We start from the raw sequence: 13,949 nt of genomic DNA, 5'->3' as shown, positions 1-13,949 counted from the left end.
CCTAGCTTGCAGAGAGGCTTTCTTTGCTCTATATTCCATATGTTTGTCTTCTATATTAATTTCCTCAATTTCAGCCATGATGCAATGTATTAAATTCAACTTAATAACACTGATACAACTTACCTTTGAATAAATCCTAGCTACTTGAGCTTAGCAATTACATGTATAATATAAATTTTAAATGTACATTAATACAAACTTGGCTCATTAAATTTAATATTACACAAATTAATAAATCCTTGCCAGAATTTGGCATAGCAAATTAATATTATACACATTAATAAGCTACACTTGGCGTATCATACTTATACACTTATACACATTAATATAATCTTTAGCCACACTTGACTTATCCAAATTAATATTGTAATAATTATAATCCACTACACATTAAGTAAATTTGTGAACTTAACATCCACCTCCTTCTGTTATTTCACATATAATTATTAAGTAATTAACTAATTAATGACTTCACTAATTACCTCCGGTTCAAGAAGGACCAACGGGCAAATTAAATGTGGAAAATTACATTTATCTGTATGTAACTCATTATGTACATAACAGTAAATAACAAAGATAATTATTATTTATCAATGTTAATAGACAAGTAGGAATTTGGGACACCTAGGTCACAAAAAATGTCCCCCTTCGATACCTACCACTGTCATATCCACAACTTGCTCTGGACCTATTAATTATTAATGAAATATACATCACCAAGAATGCTGGTAAATATATAAATTTGTGGACTGTATATTAAAATTAAGAAAGGATTATAGTATATACACACATTTATATAACAGAAGGAGAATATATCTTAATCATAACACTCACCAATTTGACTGGAGATTAATGTGTATCATACTCAGAAAACCTCACTGTCTATCTATGAAAATAACACTGGCCAGGTTACTACATAAGACTTATCTGAGGTTCCTGGAGCTGTCTTGTCCAGTCGCCTGATATCTCAAGTTATGCAGGAATGCACATCCAACAATTTCGCCTCCTATTTGAGAGGTGTCAACACAATTTTAACCTCTAGAGCAAGAAAAATTCTTCCCCATTCACCAACGTTTTTAATACAAATTCAAAAACCAAGATGGCGAGTGTGTCTTCTTTTTTTTCGATAACATACTTCTTTTAAAAATACAATATAGGGCATCTATTTACCTATAAATTACCGTATTTCCAGAAAATATATACAGTATTTTCCACACCTTCTACTGACTGAGGGGCTGACCACCTAACTTTACCTCAACAATGTTTAGTAACCAATATTCGACTGAAGAAGCCTCCAGAGCGGGCGAAACCTTTCAACAGTAAAGGTACCCAAGTTTTGCACATGTTGTTCTCTCATGTACAACGGTCGACACCACAACAGACGCCATTACAACAGACACCACCACAACAGACACCACAATAGACAGCTCTACAACAGACTCAACAATAACAGACAACACCACAACGGACGCCTCAATAATAGATAACGCCACAACAGACGCAACGACAATAGACAACGCCACAACAGACAACAATAGCAGACAACTCCACAACAGACGCAGCAATAACAGACAACACCACAACGGATTGCATCAAAACACACCCCTACCGTTCACCCTCTCTACAACCCCCACCCAGCAACAGGTAGTCACCTACCTAGTTTCTCTCTCTCTCTCTCTCTCTCTCTCTCTCTATCTATCTATCTATCTATCTATCTATCTATTTATCTATCTCTCTCTCTCCTCTCTTTTTCTTGTTAAGAAATTCTTCTTGCTTTATGTACATTTCTTTTCCCTCTCTTTGTCTCCCTTCACTTTCTGTCCTCTCCGTTTCTCTCCCCTCTATTTGTCCCTCTCTCTTTTTCTCTCTCCTCTCCCCTTTCTCTTCCCTTCCATTTCCTCTCTCTTTCCCCTCCCTGTCTTTCATCTCTCTCTTTCTCTACTCTCTCCCTTCTTGCTTTCTCTCTCTTTAGGTATAATTCCACAATTCTGGGGTGATATCACTTGTCCTACAATACGAGTCAAGCAAAGTGAACTCAGCTCACACACTGAGTGTCCGTGGTTCGATCCCCGGTACGGGTGGAAACATTTGGGCGTGTTTCCTTAAGACACCTGCTGTCCCTGTTCACCTAGCAGTGAGTAGGTACCTGGGTGTTAGTCGACTGGTGTGGGTCGCATCCTGGGGGACAAGATTAACCTAAGTTGCCCGAAATGCTTCCCATAACCAGGGGCTTTCTAGTATATAGTATGTCATTGATATTAGTTATGGTCTGTTGAAGTTGTATCATGTAATTTTGGAAATTGAGATTTATTATTATTATTATTATTATTATTATTATTATTATTATTATTATTATTATTATTATTATTATTATTATTAATATTATTATTATTATTATTATTATTATTATTATTATTATTAATAATAATAATAATAATAATAATAATATTATTATTATTATTATTATTATTAATAATAATAATAATATTATTATTATTATTATTATTAATATTATTATTATTATTATTATTATTATTATTATTATTATTATTATTATTATTATTATTATTATTATTATTATTATTATTATTATTATTATTATTAATAATAATAATAATAATAATAATAATAATAATAATAATATTATTATTATTATTATTATTATTATTATTATTATTATTATTATTATTATTATTATTATTATTATTATTATTATTATTATTATTATTATTATTATTATTATTAATATTATTATTATTATTATTATTATTATTATTATTATTATTATTATTATAAGTATTTCCTGGGTCCCTCGCAACTCTGACTAACCACCTACAGTTCAAATTCCGTAATAATTATCAAACATAATAAACTGAGTAAAACAATGAGAATGAATTACGATAGAAAGAAATATTTAAAGAGAAAATAAATGAGTAAATAAAACAGCTGAAACTGAGTTGTGTGAGCATTAACAAGAGAAAAAAAAATCAGTTGAATATAATTTCACTATTGTTAGCAATGCAATAAATCACTGTCCTCTCTCGTTGTAGCTTTAGTTCATTAACAACCTTTTAACTCTCTTCCTGAGCTGGTTTATACCCAGACTAAGTAAGTTTATGTAGGTACAAGTACACATAAATACAGTTACACAAATTATCATATATAATTATAATTATCTTTATTTCTACAAATACATATACAAGGTATACAGTCCTAGCTGACATCAATGACATACTATTATATAGAAAGCCGCTTGTTATGCTGAGTATTTCGGCAAATTAGGTCAATTTTGTCCCAGGATGCGACCCACACCAGTCGACTAACACCCAGGTACCTATATGAATTCTGTGTGAACATGGACAGCAAGTGTCTTAAGGAAATTACCTTTATACTGATCGTAAGTAATTTTGTAAATATAATTTAGCCTCAACTGCTTTGTGTAAAATGAATCGATTTTTTTTACCACTTTAGCTGCGTTGTGGCAATCCTAGTCATCCTTATTTGCTAGGCTAATAGTTGACTATCACAAGGACCTCAGTGGAAATAGGTCACTTTGATTTAGGTTATCCTGGTAATTTACACAAATATAACACAAATAACCCGCACATAGGAGAGAGGAGCTTTGTCTAGCTTACACAAATAACCCGCACATAAAAGAGAGAAGCTTACGACGACGTTTCGGTCCGACTTGGACCATTGACAAAGTCACAGTGTGACTTTGTCAATGGTCCAAGTCGGACCGAAACGTCGTCGTAAGCTTCTCTCTTTTATGTGCGGGTTATTTGTGTATCGTTCCAGTCACGGTATTGTGCCTTTTTGTTATTTATTTATTTTTGTCTAGCTTTTTTGGGTGGTTATCCTAGGTAAGTTACACACGTCACCATGTATGATAATTGTACTTATGTGTACCTGTACCTTAATAAACTTACTGAGGATCAGGGATCGATAACCGGTACATGTGGAAAATATTAGGACGTTTCCATAAGACACCTGCTGTCCATATTCACCTAGCAGTTAAATAGGTACCCGGGTCTTAGTTGACTGGTGTGAGTCGCATCCTGAGACAAAATTGACCTAAATTGCCTGAAATGGTCTAAATAAGAAGAGGCTTTTAATATAGTAGTATGTTATTGATGTCAGATAGGCCTATATACCTTCTACATGGATTGTTGTTGTTGTAGATTCGCCGGTATAATCGTCCTGTCCGGGCCTTTTCCAAGAGGTGGCCCGGCCTTGACTTCCTGTCGTGGGAGTGTCTTAGACCAATGTCTGCCATGGGAGGAGGTACAAGTACCTCCTATTATTACTTACTTACTTACTTCACTGCGCTGTCTTACTATAATTATTAGAGCAGTGTTCCATAAAATCAGTTATCATAGAAAACAAGAAAGTCGCGTAAATGACAGAGAATGTTAGACTTTAGCACTAACTTGAATATTTTATAACTGCGTGATGCGTTCCTGGAGGATCTTCATCAAGTAAGCTTTTATTCAGGTACAGGTACACATAAATATAGTTACATAAATTATCATACATAGCAGCATGTATGTAGATTACCTGGGATAACCCCAAAAAAGTCAAAGTGACTTATTTCCATTGAAGTCCTTGGGGTCATTCAAGATAAAGGAGCTATCCTGTTCCACGGATATCAAACCTGATTACCTTCCATTATCCAAGCTGGTCGATGTTAGGTCCACTCTTTCCCGGCTTCAATAACCTTGTCGTACCTCTTCTTATAGCTATGTGTCCCGTAGCTCCATTGGTATCGCACTCAGCTCACACTCTGACATCGTGGTTCGATTTCCGGTACGGATGGAAACATTAGGACGTGTTCCCTTAAGACACCTGCTGTTCCTGTTCACCTATCAGTAAAACTGGTACCTGGATGTTAGTCGACTGGTGTGGGTCGCATCTTGGGACAAAACTGACCTAATTTGCCCGAAATACGAAGCATAACAAGATGCTTTGTATATAGAATGTCAGCTATGCCTGTATACCTTGTACATGTAGGAATAAAGGTTTATTATTATTATTATTATTATTATTATTATTATTATTATTATTATTATTATTATTATTATTATTATTATTTATGGATCCTGCCTCTACCATTTCACTGTCCAAATTGTTCCATTACCTGACAATTCTACGGCTGAAAAATTACTCCCTAACATCGCTATGACTCACCTGAGTTTCCATCTTTAAGCTGTACCCTCTTGTTTCTATTTCCCACCTGTGAATCATTCTGTCCTTGCTCACCTTGTCAATTCCTCTCAGTATTTTGCATGACGTTATCATAGCCTTCCTAGTTCTCCTGTCCTCCACTGTTATCAGGTTGACTTCCCCTTAACCTCTCCTCGTAGCACATACCACTTAGCTCTGAGACTAGTCTTGTTGCAAACAAGACTAGTCCCAGAGCACCAATTTCTTGATGTGCGGTTTCTATACTGGTGCTGCATACTCCAATTTGGGCCTGACGTACATGGTGTAGTGTCGTGAATGACTCCTTCCTTAGATGACAAAAAGCTATTCTTAGATTTGTCTGACGTGCATCTACTGCAGCAGTTATTTGGTTGATGTTTGCCTCAGGGGATGTGCTTGGCATATTACTCACCCCAAGGTCCTTCTCCTTGAGTGAGGTTTGCAGCCTTTGCCCCCGAGCCTGTACTTCATAACTTTTCATAACTTTGCACTTGGTGGGGTTAAACCCCAGGAACCACTTGTCAGACCAGGTCTGTAACCTGTCCAGATCCCTTTGTAGCCTTTTATAGTCCCCATCCGTTTGTATTTTCTTCATTAGTTTCACATCGTCTGCGAACAGGGTCACCTCTAATTCTATTCCATCTGGCATGTCACTCATGTATACATGAAACAGCACCGGCTTTAGGACTGATCCTTGTGGAACCTCACTCTCAACATGCACCCATTCCGACACCTGGTCACGGACCATCACTCGCTGTTTCCTTCCTGTCAAGTATTCTCTGATCCATTGTAGTATTTTTCCTCTTTTCCTGCTTGCTCCTCTGTGTTTTGTGCCAGTCTCTAGTGAGGTACTATACCTGGAGTTTACCTGGAGAGAGTTTCGGGGGTCAACGCCCCCGCGGCCCGGTCTGTGACCAGGCCTCCTGGTGGATCAGCGCCTGATCAACCAGGCTGTTGCTGCTGGCTGCACGCAAACCAACGTACGAGCCACAGCCCGGCTGATCAGGAACTGACTTTAGGTGCTTGTCCAGTGCCAGCTTGAAGACTGCCAGGGGTCTGTTGGTAATCCCCCTTATGTGTGCTGGGAGGCAGTTGAACAGTCTCGGGCCCCTGACACTTATTGTATGGTCTCTTAACGTGCTAGTGACACCCCTGCTTTTCATTGGGGGGATGGTGCATCGTCTGCCAAGTCTTTTGCTTTCGTAGTGAGTGATTTTCGTGTGCAAGTTCGGTACTAGTCCCTCTAGGATTTTCCAGGTGTATATAATCATGTATCTCTCCCTCCTGCGTTCCAGGGAATACAGGTTTAGAAACCTCAAGCGCTCCCAGTAATTGAGGTGTTTTATCTCCGTTATGCGCGCCGTGAAAGTTCTCTGTACATTTTCTAGGTCGGCAATTTCACCTGCCTTGAAAGGTGCTGTTAGAGTGCAGCAATATTCCAGCCTAGATAGAACAAGTGACCTGAAGAGTGTCATCATGGGCTTGGCCTCCCTAGTTTTGAAGGTTCTCATTATCCATCCTGTCATTTTTCTAGCAGATGCGATTGATACAATGTTATGGTCCTTGAAGGTGAGATCCTCCGACATAATCACTCCCAGGTCTTTGACGTTGGTGTTTCGCTCTATTTCGTGGCCAGAATTTGTTTTGTACTCTGATGAAGATTTAATTTCCACATGTTTACCATATCTGAGTAATTGAAATTTCTCATCGTTGAACTTCATATTGTTTTCTGCAGCCCACTGAAAGATTTGGTTGATGTCCACCTGGAGCCTTGCAGTGTCTGCAATGGAAGACACTGTCATGCAGATTCGGGTGTCATCTGCAAAGGAAGACACGGTGCTGTGGCTGACATCCTTGTCTATGTCGGATATGAGGATGAGGAACAAGATGGGAGCTAGTACTGTGCCTTGTGGAACAGAGCTTTTCACCGTAGCTGCCTCGGACTTTACTCTGTTGACGACTACTCTCTGTGTTCTGTTAGTGAGGAAATTATAGATCCATCGACCGACTTTTCCTGTTATTCCTTTAGCACGCATTTTGTGCGCTATTACGCCATGGTCACACTTGTCGAAGGCTTTTGCAAAGTCTGTATATATATTACATCTGCATTCTTTTTGTCTTCTAGTGCATTTAGGACCTTGTCGTAGTGATCCAGTAGCTGAGACAGACAGGAGCGACCTGTTCTAAACCCATGTTGCCCTGGGTTGTGTAACTGATGGGTTTCTAGATGGGTGGTGATCTTGCTTCTTAGGACCCTTTCAAAGATTTTTATGATATGGGATGTTAGTGCTATTGGTCTGTAGTTCTTTGCTGTTGCTTTACTGCCCCCTTTGTGGAGTGGGGCTATGTCTGTTGTTTTTAGTAACTGAGGGACGACCCCCGTGTCCATGCTCCCTCTCCATAGTCAAAAACCGTCTTACAGTCCAAGCAAATGCAATCTACCCACCCTTCTCTCTCTCCTGAGTGAGTGGGTGAGCGAGTGAGCGAGTGAGTGAGTGAGTGAGTGAGTGAGTGAGTGAGTGAGTGAGTGGGTGGGTGGGTGGGTGAGTGAGACGCATCTTACCCATAACTCCACGTTACTGGCTCATTATTTATGACATTCTCGACCAGTGATAATGACCAGGAACATGAAAGGACAGACAAAAGTCTAACTGATGATGAAGGTGACCTTACATAGCCCACTGAGGGTGAGAGACGTGAAAATAGAAAGAGGTCTACTTAAGGATCACAGTGATCTTACCTACCCCCTGTGAGGGACAAATGAGAAGCTGGGGTTGACACAGGTCTCTCTGTGTTCCCTACTAGCCAGATCACAATTAAATTCTTCCCACAGAAACAAAAATTCAATCATATACTTTTTGTTGGTCAAAAGATCAAGGTCAACAGGTGGTGTGTGGTGCCCTAGCAAGCACGATAAGGTCAATTGAGTCATTGTACGTGGCCGGGCAGAGGTAATTATTGGCCCAAAGGTTACGATGTAAATACACATAAAGGCAGTTATACGGAACCTTTTTGGGGTGGAAGTTCCACATTTTTGTAACATGATAACCGCTGCCTGGGCTAAATGTCGCCAGTAAAGGATGTCATATAAATGCATCTATGTAATTACTGTTGTTACATAAGTTATTGCGGTTGAAGAAGTCGTGTGACAGCAGCAGCAACGGCAAGTTATTGCGGTTGAAGAAGTCGTGTGACAGCAGCAGCAACGGCTTGATCTCACAACCTGGAACTTGGATTTTATCCTGCAAAAGTCGAAATGTATGACCAAGTCTGGTTACACCCGCCGCCACTCTTCACCCAGCAGCTAACAGGTGCCTGAGTATTGTGCATAAATGGTATATAATACCGACATTTGAAGAATTAGACACATGTGCAACATCAGGGTATCTTTATTGTAGACGTTTCATCGTCAGTGACTTTATCAATACAAGAATATAATGTGAAACATTATATATAAAATTATATACATAAGCGAAGACTGATGGACTGATTACTTCATCTTTCGTATATAATTCTTCAAATTATGTCCTTGTATTGTATTAATAAAGCCGCTGATTAGCGAAACGTCTACGAATAAAGATACCCAGATGTTGCACATCTGTCTAATTCTTCAGCTGGGTATTAACCGACTGTTGTGGGTGGCATCGTGAGGAATCTAGTGGGGGACTGAGAGTATAAATCCCACAGGGCTGGACTTCCAAAAAAGTTGAGGTAGGATGACAGTACTTCGTGAATTCAACTTCTGTAAACACGTCCACTTCCTTTTCACGGTGTTGTTCTCCCAGCTCCAAGGAACTGGAACTATCCTTTTTCTGCTCAAACGTGATTACCTTGAGATAACTAAAACATGTCGAGGCTGGAATACTGCTCTATACTAACCACCCCCTTTCTAGGCAGGAGAAATTGTTGAAGCAGAGAGCGTAGATAAAAATTTAATAAATTTGACTCACTCTAGGATCTGAATTACCGGAAATGCTTGAAATCCCTTGAACTGCACTCATTGGAATGTAGGCGATAAAGACACATCAAAATTAGCTCCTTGAAAATTCTGAAGAAATTAGTCCCAAACCTGCACACTGAAATCACTCCATATGTAAGTGAGAGGCTTGGCAGCCGGTGCAAAATACCTCCAATGAAAAACAGGGAATGAAGATTCAACTATGAGAATACTTAATTAGCGTAAGGAGACCAAGACTCTTCAACATTCTCCCTTCGTGCATAAGGAGAATTTCTAACAACCTCCTCCCCACCTGTCTTCATGAGGCAACTGGTAAGTTCCTCAAATCACTTCCTGATCAGCCAGGCTGTGGTGTATGTGCAAGACTGCGTGTGTCTGGTACCAGCAACCTGGTCGACCCGGGAGGCCTGGTCTGTGACCTGGTCCCGGGGGGCAGTGACCCCCGGAATCGATTGCAGGTAGACTCCAGGTTAGACTCCAGTTTAAACTCCAGGTTAGGCTTCAGGTTAGACTCCAGATAGACTCCAGATAGACTCCTGGTAGACTCCAGATAAACTCCAGGCTAGGCTCCCTCCAATTCCCCAGGTGCTGTATAAGTCATGCGGGTTTAGCGCTCTCCCATACATAATAAGCAATGTGTCACAACCATGATCGTGTAACCTGCCAGGAAAGTCTTATTTTTCCATCTTTTATTCTTATGTAATGTTCCTACACTTTATTAGTTTTATTTGATCAGCGGAATTCTTTATTGTCTCTGAAATTACCTATTACCGTTTTTATGGGCCAATTCTCCCAAAAACTCTACGTGATATTTTTTAATCTCACTGTGTAAACAATGTGTGTGTGTGTGTGTGTTTGTGTGTGTGTGTGTGTGTGTGTGTGTGTGTGTGTGTGTGTGTGTGTGTGTTCTCACCTATTTGTGGTTGCAGGGGTCGATTCACAGCTCCTGGTTGCTTCTAGGGTTTTCCCTCTTAGCTTCGAGAGCCTTATCGTGTCTCTTCTTGAAGATATGTATGGATCCTTCCTCTTCCACTTTACTTTACAGGTCGTTCCCCTTCTTGTCTATTCTAAGGCTGAAGAACTACTTCCTAACATCTCTGTGACTCATCTGAGTTTTCAACTTCCAGCTGTGCCACCGTATACCTGATTCCTCCCTCTCGAACACTCTGTCCTTCTCCACTCTACTAAGACCTCTCAGTATTTTGTACGTTGTAATCATGCCACACTTGGTCATTTTGTTCTCTAATATCATCAGATTTAACTCCTTTAGTCTCTCCTCGTACCTGATACCCCTTAGATCCCACAAGCATCTCACTTCATTTTTGTCAGCTTCCTGACCTGCTATATTAAGAGTTACTTCTAAAATAATACTTCAAGATGAGCTTAATGTATGTTGTATATAGTGTCGTGAGTGACTCCTTTTTGAAGTTTCTGCGAGTTAGCTTAAAATTTGCCAGACGCGCATTTGCTGCTGCAGTTATTCGGTCTATATGCGCCTCAGGCGACATGCTCCATACAGGGTCCGCCCGAGGTCCTCCTTGAACGAGGTTTGCCGCCTTCCCTATCTCCCCTTGCCCCTTTCCTTCAAAAATATGACTTTTCTGGTTATCTTTGCCCTTCCCTGATTTATATAACTTTGCATTTGCTGGGGTTAAATTCTAGTAGGCAGCTGCCAGATCAGTCGTGCAGCTTGTCTAGGTCCAATTGTAGTCTTTCCTGGTCTGGTTATATATTAGTCTTCTCATAATTTTTACATCATCCGGGGAGAGAGATACCTCTGACTACCTCTGTCATGTCATTCACGACATGAGAGAGAGAGAGAGAGAGAGAGAGAGAGAGAGAGAGAGAGAGAGAGAGAGAGAGATAACCGTGACTGAGGTGTTTACCTCCAGTAGCCTCCCTGAGGAATAACTGGTAAAGTGGGGGGATGGATCTTCAACTTCCTAACCAATCGAACACAAAGAGTAGTGGTCAACAGAATTAAATCGGAGGCTGCCATAGTGAAAAGCTCTGTTCCACAAGGCACAGTACTCGCCCCCATCCTGTTCCTCACCCTCATATCAGACATAGACAGAGATGTAATCCACAGCACCGTATCATCCTTTGCAGACGATACTAGGATCTGCATGAGACTGTCATCTACTGAGGACACAGCTAACCTCCAAGAAGATATAAACCAAGTTTTCCAATGGACAACGGAAAACAATATGATGTTCAATGAGGACAAATTCCAACTACTCCGTTATGGAAAACTGGAGGGGGTAATAGCTAGAACAGAGTATACTACAAACTCTGTACATACAATAGAGCGGAAAAATAATGTAAGGGACCTGGGAGTAGTAATGTCTGAGGATCTCACTTTCAAGGGTCACAATAGTGCCACGATCACAAATGCAAAGAAAATGATAGGATGGATAATGAGAACTTTCAAAACGAGAGATGCCAAGCCAATGATGATCCTTTTCAAATCACTTGTTCTCTCTAAGCTGGAATACTGTTGTACATCAACATCTCCGTTCAAAGCAGGTGAAATTGCAGATCTAGAGAGTGTACAGAGATCCTTTACTGCACGTATAAGTTCTGTCAAGCACCTTAACTACTGGGAACGCTTGGAAGCACTTGACTTGTACTCGCTGGAACGCAGGCGAGAGAGATATATCATAATCTACACTTGGAAAATCCTAGAAGGAATGGTCCCGAATCTGCACACAGAAATCACTCCCTACGAAAGTAAAAGATTTGGCAGGCGATGCAAAATACCCCAAATTAAAAGCAGGAGTGCCATTGGTACACTAAGAGAAAACACCATAAGTGTCCGGGGCCCAAGACTGTTCAACAGCCTCCCACCAAGCATAAGGGGAATTACCAATAGGCCCCTGGCTGCCTTCAAGAGGGAGCTGGACAGACACCTAAAGTCATTGCCGGATCAGCCGGGCTGTGGTTCGTACGTTGGACTACGTGCAGCCAGCAGTAACAGCCTGATTGAGCAGGCCCTGATCCACCGGGAGGCCTGGTCGTGGACCGGGCCGCGGGGCCGTTGATTCCCGGAATAACCTCCAGGTAGACTCCAGGTAGAGGCAGGACTCTGGGTGAGTCTCTCACCTACTTTACATATCTCTTCATCCTAATACTGACACAGTACTGATGAAAGACTGTGTGGACCCGCGGAGAGGCCAGGGTCAGCACACTGACCAGCTCGATTTGTGTGGAGTATCGACCTCTGGCCGGGACGCAATCAATCCTCGTGTGTCATGGGTTTAATGGACGGAGGATGGAGCCTACAGCACTCCTTACATGACGCACATTGACCGTCATCAAATAAAGTGTTTTTGTTATTCTTGTCAGTTTTATTGTTTCTTTATTTCTTAAGTCTTTCTTCAGTGTTTTCCCAGCCGTCCTCTTGCGTCTTGATCCAAGGAATTGGAGCTGCCCTTCCAACTGTCAAATCGACTCTGATTATCTCTCATTTCCAGAAGTGACATGACCCCTACGGGTTTAGTGTTGTAACATTAATAATAATATGATGATGAGCGCAATAGAGTATGATAAGCGCAATAGAGCAATGGTGGATACACTAGCTGGAGTGGCCAGGACGGCTCGTATGGGTAGGACAAAAATTCTCATAATGGGGGATTTCAATCATTAAGAGACTGACTGGGAAAACGTAGAGCCACATGGGGGACCAGAAACGGGGAGGACTCAGATGCTGGAGACAGTATTGGAGAACTTCATGCACCAACATGTTAGGGATACAACCAGAGAGAGAGGAGAGGATGTTGCAGCAAGGCTGGGTCTCATATTCACCTTAAATAGTTCAGACATTCAGACATAGGGGATATCACACACGAAAGGCCCCTTGGTGCTAATGATCATGATGTCCTGAGTTTTGAATACCTTGTAGAGTTAACAATGAAGAATGCATCAGCACGAGAAGGACGAGAGAAGCTAAACTTCAAGAAAGGGGACTATATAGGCATGAGAAGATTCCTGCATGAAGTGCAGCAGAAAAGGGAACTAGAGGAAAAAGACAGTTAATGAAATTATGGAACTAGTAATCATTAAATATTAACTGGAAGTGTAAAAAGGCCAAAGCCAAGTGTGCTAGAGCTTGGAAAAAGTATAGAAGGCAAAGGACTCAAGAAAACAAGGATAAGAGCAGAAGAACCAGAAACAAGTATGCAGGGATAAGGAGAGAGGCCCAGAAGCAATACGAGAACGGCATAGCATCAAAAGCCAAATCTAAATCAGAGTTGTTGTACAGTCACATTAGGAGAAAAGCAACAGTCAAAAACCAGGTAATCAGGCTGAGGAAAGAATGAGAGGAGCTCACAAAGAGTGACCAAGAAGTATGTGACGAACTTAACACAAGATTTAGAAAAGTATTCACAATAAACACAGAAATGTTTGCAGCAAACTATGGAGGTAGGGTGCACCAGCAGGTGCTGGACAAAATACACATAACCAAGGAGGAGGTGAAGAAACTGCTAGGTGAACTAGATACCTCTAAGACGATGGGCCTAGGTAACATATTTCCATGGATCCTGAGAGAGGGAGCAGATGAACCATGTGTACCGCTGGCAGCAATCTTCAATAAATCTATCGAAACTGGGCAATTGCCTGAGGCATGGAAGATAGCAAATGTAGTTTCAATTTTTAAGAAAGGAGGCAGACAGACAGCGTTAAACTACAGACCAGTGTCACTGACTTGTTTAGTATGTAAAGTCATAGAAAACATTATCAGGAGAAGAGTGGTGGAACACATTGAAAGGATTGGGCTCATACATGGCAA

Source organism: Cherax quadricarinatus, chromosome 35 (genome assembly GCF_038502225.1).
Source record: "Cherax quadricarinatus isolate ZL_2023a chromosome 35, ASM3850222v1, whole genome shotgun sequence".
Taxonomy (NCBI): Eukaryota; Metazoa; Arthropoda; class Malacostraca; order Decapoda; family Parastacidae; genus Cherax; species Cherax quadricarinatus.
The sequence above is the reverse complement of the archived record's forward strand: the minus strand, read 5'-3'. Positions refer to the sequence as shown.